Source organism: Thunnus maccoyii, chromosome 7 (assembly GCF_910596095.1).
Source record: "Thunnus maccoyii chromosome 7, fThuMac1.1, whole genome shotgun sequence".
NCBI classification, from domain to species: Eukaryota; Metazoa; Chordata; class Actinopteri; order Scombriformes; family Scombridae; genus Thunnus; species Thunnus maccoyii.
The window spans coordinates 34,225,666-34,233,279 of record NC_056539.1 but is presented as its reverse complement, the minus strand read 5'-3'; the positions used below and the strand labels follow the sequence as shown (position 1 = coordinate 34,233,279).

General features: G+C 39.4%; 1 long non-coding RNA gene across 1 annotated transcript in view; it reads right to left on the bottom strand.

Annotated features, from left to right (window-relative positions):
* LOC121899886 overlaps positions 1 to 1,023 on the bottom strand; it is a 1,990-nt gene extending 967 nt beyond the window's left edge. Inside the window, exon 1 of the long non-coding RNA XR_006096812.1 lies at positions 949 to 1,023. This is a non-coding gene — a long non-coding RNA (uncharacterized LOC121899886). The remainder of the gene's footprint in view (positions 1 to 948) is intronic.
* Positions 1,024 to 7,614: the final 6,591 nt, after the last annotated feature.

Below are 7,614 nucleotides of genomic sequence, written 5' to 3'. Positions count from 1 at the left end.
CTTTTAAATGACTAAATAACAGGAGAATGAAAGAAGAATTTACAGGAAATGAAACGTGTTTCTCACTGAGTTAGCGGAGCTTCGTTAGCGGCGCTAAAATCCAGTCGACACAACAAGTTAATCTCTTAATTAATCTTAAACTCTTCAGTTTAACATGTATTCATACGGATCAGAACCGCACTGAAATACATCTACATCTATATTCAACCAGAAAACAAGACGCTGTCAGAAATAACAGCTGTTGTGTTCAACATGTGACTCAGTGTTGAACCCGACAGGAACCAATCAGAATAAACTAAGAGTTACAAATGGTTTATTATTGAGTTACATATCTTTATAATTTTGTCTCAGTCATGTTGGATATGAGCGGAGCGTCATGTGACAGCAGAAATAACGCTGTTGGATAACTTGAATCCATCAGACTGTCAGCGTCCAGCTTTCAGCTCCGAGCAGAACAGACGACGAGGTGAAGTGAGACGTTTAGAAGAAATGAACTCAGTTATGAGAAAGCCAGATGTGTTTTCACTGCTTCCTCCTCTCTCTCTCTCTCTCTCTCTCTCTCTCTCTCTCTCTCTCTCTCTCTCTCTCTGTGTGTGTGTGTGTGTTAACCACACTGTTGTAGTAAACTGAATGTGTGTCAGTGTTAGCTCATCAGCGCGACCTCGTTGAAGTGGTCAAACAATATAACATCATCATCATATGTCTTCATTTTAATTTATTTATTTTATTTTTTTATTATTTAATCATAATTTAAATTTCTCTGTAAAGCATTTTGATGAACAGTTTGTTTAAAATGTGCTCTATGATAAATAAATATGACTTCACACACACTGATCTCCTCCAGCAGTTGTTTATCTCATGTCATGTTTGTTATTAACACTTCACATGTGTGTATCTTGTGTTCATAATTACTGGTTATTCTATTTATTGTGCCTTTTTTCTACTTACTATGAACACTCTTGATTTATCTGTTCAGTCTTTTTCCGCCTTGAAGAGGACAACAAACACACTCCGTCACATTTGAAGGAAGTGATGAAGAAGATGTTTCCCCGTAACGTCACCAGTCATCAGTTACGTCTTGATGTGCTGATATGTGTCGAGTCAAAGTGGGGAAACTTCTTTGATTTATTTCAGGTTTGTGTTCAACTGTGAATGACGTGAAAAGATCACGTTTTACTCGAGTAGATGACAACTACGCTCATTACTGCGAGTGCAACAAAACAAAAAGAACAATAAGAGAAGTTTATCAAAACACCCGTTCAACAAGCAAGAAGACGAGGAAGAGGATGTGCACACAGCCCTTCAATCAGGTTGTGGTGACAGATGTTCAGACTGTCATGTGTGGATTATGTTTCATAGACGATCTGGAAACTTGGGTAACATCAGACAAACATAAAAGACTTATATGTATGAGGATTATTCATAATAAAGCCAGAGGGTCGTGCCGGCAGGTCTGGTGAACGCAGCATCAGCTGATCAATCAACAGCACACATCTGTTATTTTTTTCTCCTTTGATAAACTTTTATTTTGTTTTTTTTTTTCTTTTTATGAGCCCTGACCAGCACAATCATGCAGCGTCTTTATGTGTTTCCTTATTTGTGCAAATAAAACAAAAAATAAACAAAACATGATTTGTTATAAAGTATCAAGTCTCTAATCAACTGAATATGATTTGAAGTGGATTAATGCAGCAAGTTACATAAACTGCACTAAACAGTGACTAACTAGATTAGGGTCAGGGTTAGGGTCAGGGTTAGGGGTTAGGGTTAGGGGGTCAGGGTTAGGGGGTCAGGGTTAGGGGTTAGGGTTAGGGTTGGGGGGTCAGGGTTAGTGTTAGGGGGTTAGGGTTAGGGGGTCAGGGTTAGGGGTTAGGGTTAGTGTTAGGGGGTCAGGGTTAGGGTTGGGGGTTAGGGGGTTAGAGTTAGGGGGTCAGGGTTAGGGTTGGGGGGTTAGGGTTAGGGTTGGGGGTTAGAGTTAGGGGGTCAGGGTTAGGGTTGGGGGGTTAGGGTTAGGGTTGGGGGTTAGGGTTAGGGGGTCAGGGTTAGGGACTGAATCCAGACTTTTAAGTCTCAGTTTGGGTCTTACAGCTGAATCTGGACCTCATGGATCTGGTCTTCAGGGAGCAGAACAGATCCAGATCTCATCACAGAGCTGTGACTGTGACTCTGGAGGAGTGGAGGTGTGGCAGGAATCGCTTCTTGTGGTCGACTCTACCACAGTAAAAGCCTCCGATGCTTTGTTCATCACTGCACCTCAGCTGACTCATCCTGCTGCCCTCCGTCCTCTGGAGAAACTGTTAGTGAGTAACTCCTGTGACTCGGCTCAGACCGACCCCCCCCCCAGCTGCAGGGTGGGGTGGAGGGGGGGGGCTGGAAGGAAATGAGAGGCTGATAAGGAAACACATGTCTGGACTCACATCAAAGTCTGTGGTTTGGACATAAATGAGCACAAAGTGAATCTGAAGAAGCTGAATGATTAAAAACCTCAACAGATCTTTTCTTTTACCGCAGTTCAGGTTCCAGATCTGAGTTCTCAGTTTGTGACTCAGTTTGTAAGTTTAGACCTCTGTCTGAACTTCTCCAGCAGCAGCAAGATGCTCTCAGTTCAATCAATTAACAAGCAGCCACAGTGGGAAGGAGCAGCAATATAATGATAATACTAATACTAATAATAATAATAATAAAGCCCTAAGAACAAATGTAAAGTCATTGAAACTAAAATAATGTGTTTATATGCTTCGAAGACAAATTCATATAAATATGTGAAAGTCTTGTTCCAGCTCCTCCTACTTTTTTCTCATCTTTGTCGACTGTTTGCATAAAACAGGATCAAACAGCTGCTGTCAGCTGCTTTTAACTTCCTCTTTTCTTCTTCTTCTTTTCCTTTAACTTGTTCATCATGTCGACAAAGAAAACCTCCATTTTTTCTCTTCACTTAACAGTTTACATTCTTTTCTCCACTGAGTGAAGCCGTGAAGGCGTCTCGTTCACACTGAGACGCTCGTTTACATCCTCAGCTCAGATGCACATTGAAGTGATTCATTGTGAACGACGGTAGCTCGATAAAGTTTGACCTTATTGAATTGTGAAGCTGTTGATGATAACAATCAACTTTTCCTCTATTTTGTTTGAATCAGAAAACGTTTGGCAGTTTGAACGTCACTTCAGGCTCTGGGAAAACGTGACGAGCATTTTTCACTTTGTTTGGAACATTTTATAGATTGATTGACTAATTAATCAAGAATATAATCGGTAGATTAATTGATAATGAAAATAAAGTTGTTTTCTTTCAAGATTTTGAAGAGCAACAACCAAACCAGCATCTAACGGGTCCGAAGTGACATTTGTAGGTATGTTTACCTGCTGTTTAATGTGCTGCAGCTGAGCAGCTAATTAGCTACCTAGCTGCTAACGTAGCTCGTTCAACAAGCTAATGTGCAGGACAAGACATGTGTTCATGTTTGTACCGCAGTCTGTGTATAAAGATGGACGTGGTGAGGTGTGACGTCAGATTGTGCTAACAGGGCAGGTATCGTAATCAAGGAACATTAAACTTAAATATTGTGATAACAGTCTGACTCAGTGTGAGTCCTGGAGCCAACTGTCAATCACAGCTGTCAATCACAGCTGTCAATCAACACTCACACAGCAGACATCAAAGCTACTAAGTCTAAAAGTCTAAAAATCTTATTAATGGAGCAATAATTTCCAAAATGACCACCAGCGCACTTATTAGAGGGTCTGAATTTAGAGATTGAGACCAGAATGACTCGTTGAAACAATGATTGACTCAGTATTTAAAGAGAGAAGTTGATGCTTTTTGAATGAGAGTCAGTTGGAGCAGCTCGCGGCCATCGAGCTGCTGGTTGGTTTTTAGTTGGATAAGATGGAGACTTTAGCAGGAAAGATAATGTGGGTTGTTGTTCAGAGTCTGTGGCTCTTGTGTTGTGTAGCAGGATGCAATCAGGCTCAGTGTGACCGTCTGCTCTGACTATGACAGGACGACACGTTATCATTTTATTTAACACTGATCTTCTGTTTGGGAATAAGGAGTCCAGCTACGTGAGAGGATGATGGAACTATATTTAATTGACATAATGTAAAACTGGGGGGGGGGCGCCATCATGAAAGCAAAGAATTTAAAATATTAATTTCTCCCTTTTGATGTCAGATTTTTTTATCAAAGGAAAACACAGAACAAGAGATTTACAGAGCCCGATGTGTTGCTGTAGCAGACAAAAAAACATGATATTTGATTTCAGTTTAATATTATTCATCTAAGATGATGATTTACTGAGAGGAAAACTTACAAATCCCATTAAAGTCATTAGATAATAACTGAGGTGGAGCCCACAGAGTGAATGATAATTGTCTTCCTGCTTGAACTTGAGCTTCGTGTGAGTTAAATGACTCACAGTGTGTTTGTTCAACTGGGTGGATGTTGTCTTGTTCTCTTGACTATTTGCACCCACAGCAGGTTTTACTACTATCTCTCCTGCTATTTTCATCTCAGAGTGCAGCAGAAAGCTTCATTTTGACATTAAAACAATAAAAATTGTCTTGTGGGCGATGGACCCGTCTACCTACAAGAGTTTGGTTTCACAACTGTCGCGTGTTTAATCGCTTTTAAGCTCTCGGGCCACATTTGACCTTCAGCTCTGACTGAAACCTGAAAGCAACAAATCAAATGGAAACTTTGCTTTGAAACTGGATGTTTTCTTCTGTTTTTCAGTCTTTTTATCTGCTCATCATGTCACTTAGACAGTCGGCTGATGGTTAGATTAAAGGTCTCCCACACACACTGATATCATCTTCAACCTTTTTCCCTCCACAGTTTTAATTGAAGCATGAAACATACATAATAAAATAACAACAGCAGAATATAGAAACCTGGCTGTGAGTCACAGAGCTGTTCAAGACGTAAACAGATGACGTCACACTGAAGATGACTCAGAGCTGTTTTAGCTGATTTCTGAATCAGCTCCAGACTTCTCTTTGTTTCTCGATGTTAGAAAAGACATACGAACGTCTCGGGATCGTCTTGTCAGTGCACGACGTTGATTCAGAACCTCGCTGGGATTTGAGTCATTTCTGTGGTGAAACACTGTGACAGTCATCACACACGGCTACAGGAGGATTCTGGGAAATGAACTGAGGTTTTAATGGTGCTGAGGTCTCATTTGACTAAATGTGTTGGATGAGGAAGAGTCGATCTCATAACAGAAGACACATCTGTTCTTAACAGGTTTCTGATTGGAGCTTCACTTCACAGCTGCAGTTAAATCATCCTTAAAAGACTTTAAAGACAGATTAAAAGAAGTTTAACTGCAGAGAACTTTGAGCCTCTTATTTAGGCAGAATTGTAGTTTTTATAGACTTTGTTTGTTTGTTTGTTTGTTTGTTTGTTCAGTCAGAAATATCAGAGCTTTCAGAGAACATCAGTTTCTAATTATAATCATGTTGATGTCAATACTAATTAAAAATTTAAAATAGGTAATTATGATAACTCTGATATGACATGAATGTGGCATAATGATGGAAAGCTAACATGCTAATTATAATTATTAGCGTGTCTATGCTAACTGTTACATGCTACATGTTAACATGCTAGTGTGTCTGTTGGCACAGCTTTGTACAAAGTTGAATAACATAACTTTTAACAAGCAAGCATGCTAAATATTAGCATATGTATGTATATATTTGCTCAACATTACATGCTAAATGTTAGCATGTTTATGTTAAATGTTACATGCTTAATGTAAGAAACTCAATAATATTAGCATGAATGTTAAAGAGCTAACTTTAAAACAAGCCAACATGCCAATTGTTAGCATGATCACATGCTAATCTATGTGTATTTAGTAATCGGACTGAGCTGCAGGGTGATTCAGAAAAACACTGATGCTAACGTGCTAGCTTTTATGAAGGGTGTTAGCTATGCTAATAGTTACCGGAACATACATTTAAAACAAGGTATTAAATCCAAATACACAAACACAAAGTTTATTATTCACCTGACTTCCTGTCAGTAGGAAACTGTGGACAAACCTGAGTGAACAGTCTGAATGTTTGGAGGTAATGTTAGCTGCTGTTTGCTAACACAGTCTGAGGTTTCTGTGCATTTAAAAGTCTCGGCTGTTTGATAGATTCTTTAATCAATAATGAAGTTATTGATAACTTATTTGGACGGCTGATGTCTCGCAGCAGTTTCTGGTGAAAGTTGGAAACATGATGTACAGACAGTCTGCTGGATCAGAACGAGTTCATTCGTCCAGATGTGTTTGTTGTTCAGCCAGTCTGTGTGATCAGAGCGGAGTGAGTGCTCCTGTCTGTCAGGTTCGGGTTTTCCCCTCTGTGACTCAGTTACTATGCTGTCACAGTAAATACTTGAAATCTGAGTCATTAAAATGTCTTGAAATCAATACAAATCCTATTTTTAGGCTTTTCTGTTGCTCTCAGTTTATCAGGAAACTCAAGACTGGTTGAATCTGTAAAGCAGCAGATGAGTTTTCATTATAAATCATCTACTAACTGTAAAAGAACCAGTGTGACGATCAGATCAGAGTTTAATGAAGCAAGAAAAACAGATACAGAACTCTATGGATGTAATAAATCGGAATAAATGATTAAAGAAGTAAAGTATGCAACCTTTCTGACAATATCAACAAAAACTGAAAATGAATAAGCTTCTTAAAAGTAGAGTTTATGGTAGAACTTTTGTGTTGGATTGCATTAGATTCTTCAGCAATAATCTAAAGGCAGTGTGAGAAAAACAAGTGTATTAGTATCAGCTGTTTCAACAGCAACAATGAACTAGATGATTAATTGAAAGGATTTTACTCGACATTTGAGGACGGCTGCAATTCTAATCTCAGAAAGGACGATATAGACGCGTCTAACACGTGTCTACTGAATTCACATTTAACACCCACAGTTTAAGAACAATGTTTAGAAAATGCAAAATTGGAAAAAGGCCAGACAGGATTACAGAGATACTACTGACAGTCAGGTCCCCCAAACAGCTCAATGACCTCAGGCCAGTAGCGCTTATCTGACTGGTCATGAAGTCATTTGAGAGGCTGATGAAGCAACAGCTAGTTAAAAGGGTTGAGGGCTCACTAGACCTCATGCAGTTTGCCTGTAGAACACAACTGCCTCTTCACTAGTTGTACAAGCGCTCAAACTCATTCAAGACTTTTATTTATTGACTTTTTGTCTGCTTTTAATACAATCCAGCCTCCCATTTTAGCCAATAAACTGCTGTCTCTTTTTGATTTTGATGTTAGGTGGATTGTAGATTTCCTGACATGTAGGCCCCGGACGATCAGGGTTAATGGTTCCTCGTCACAGACCTTTACTGTACATCCTCTATACCAACGACTGTAGGAGTCAGTTTAGTGATAGACGCTGTTATCATCAGTGTACTCTGAGATGAAGAGACGTCTCACAGGCCTGTTGTTGACGACTTTGTACGCTGGTGTGATGATCATTTTCTGAGGCTGAATATTACTAAAAGACATCAAAGGTCAGGTCAAAGGTCAGGGAGTAGATATAATTATAGAGCTACTAGTATCTCGTCACGATCATTGACGATAACTTTGATCTGAACATAGC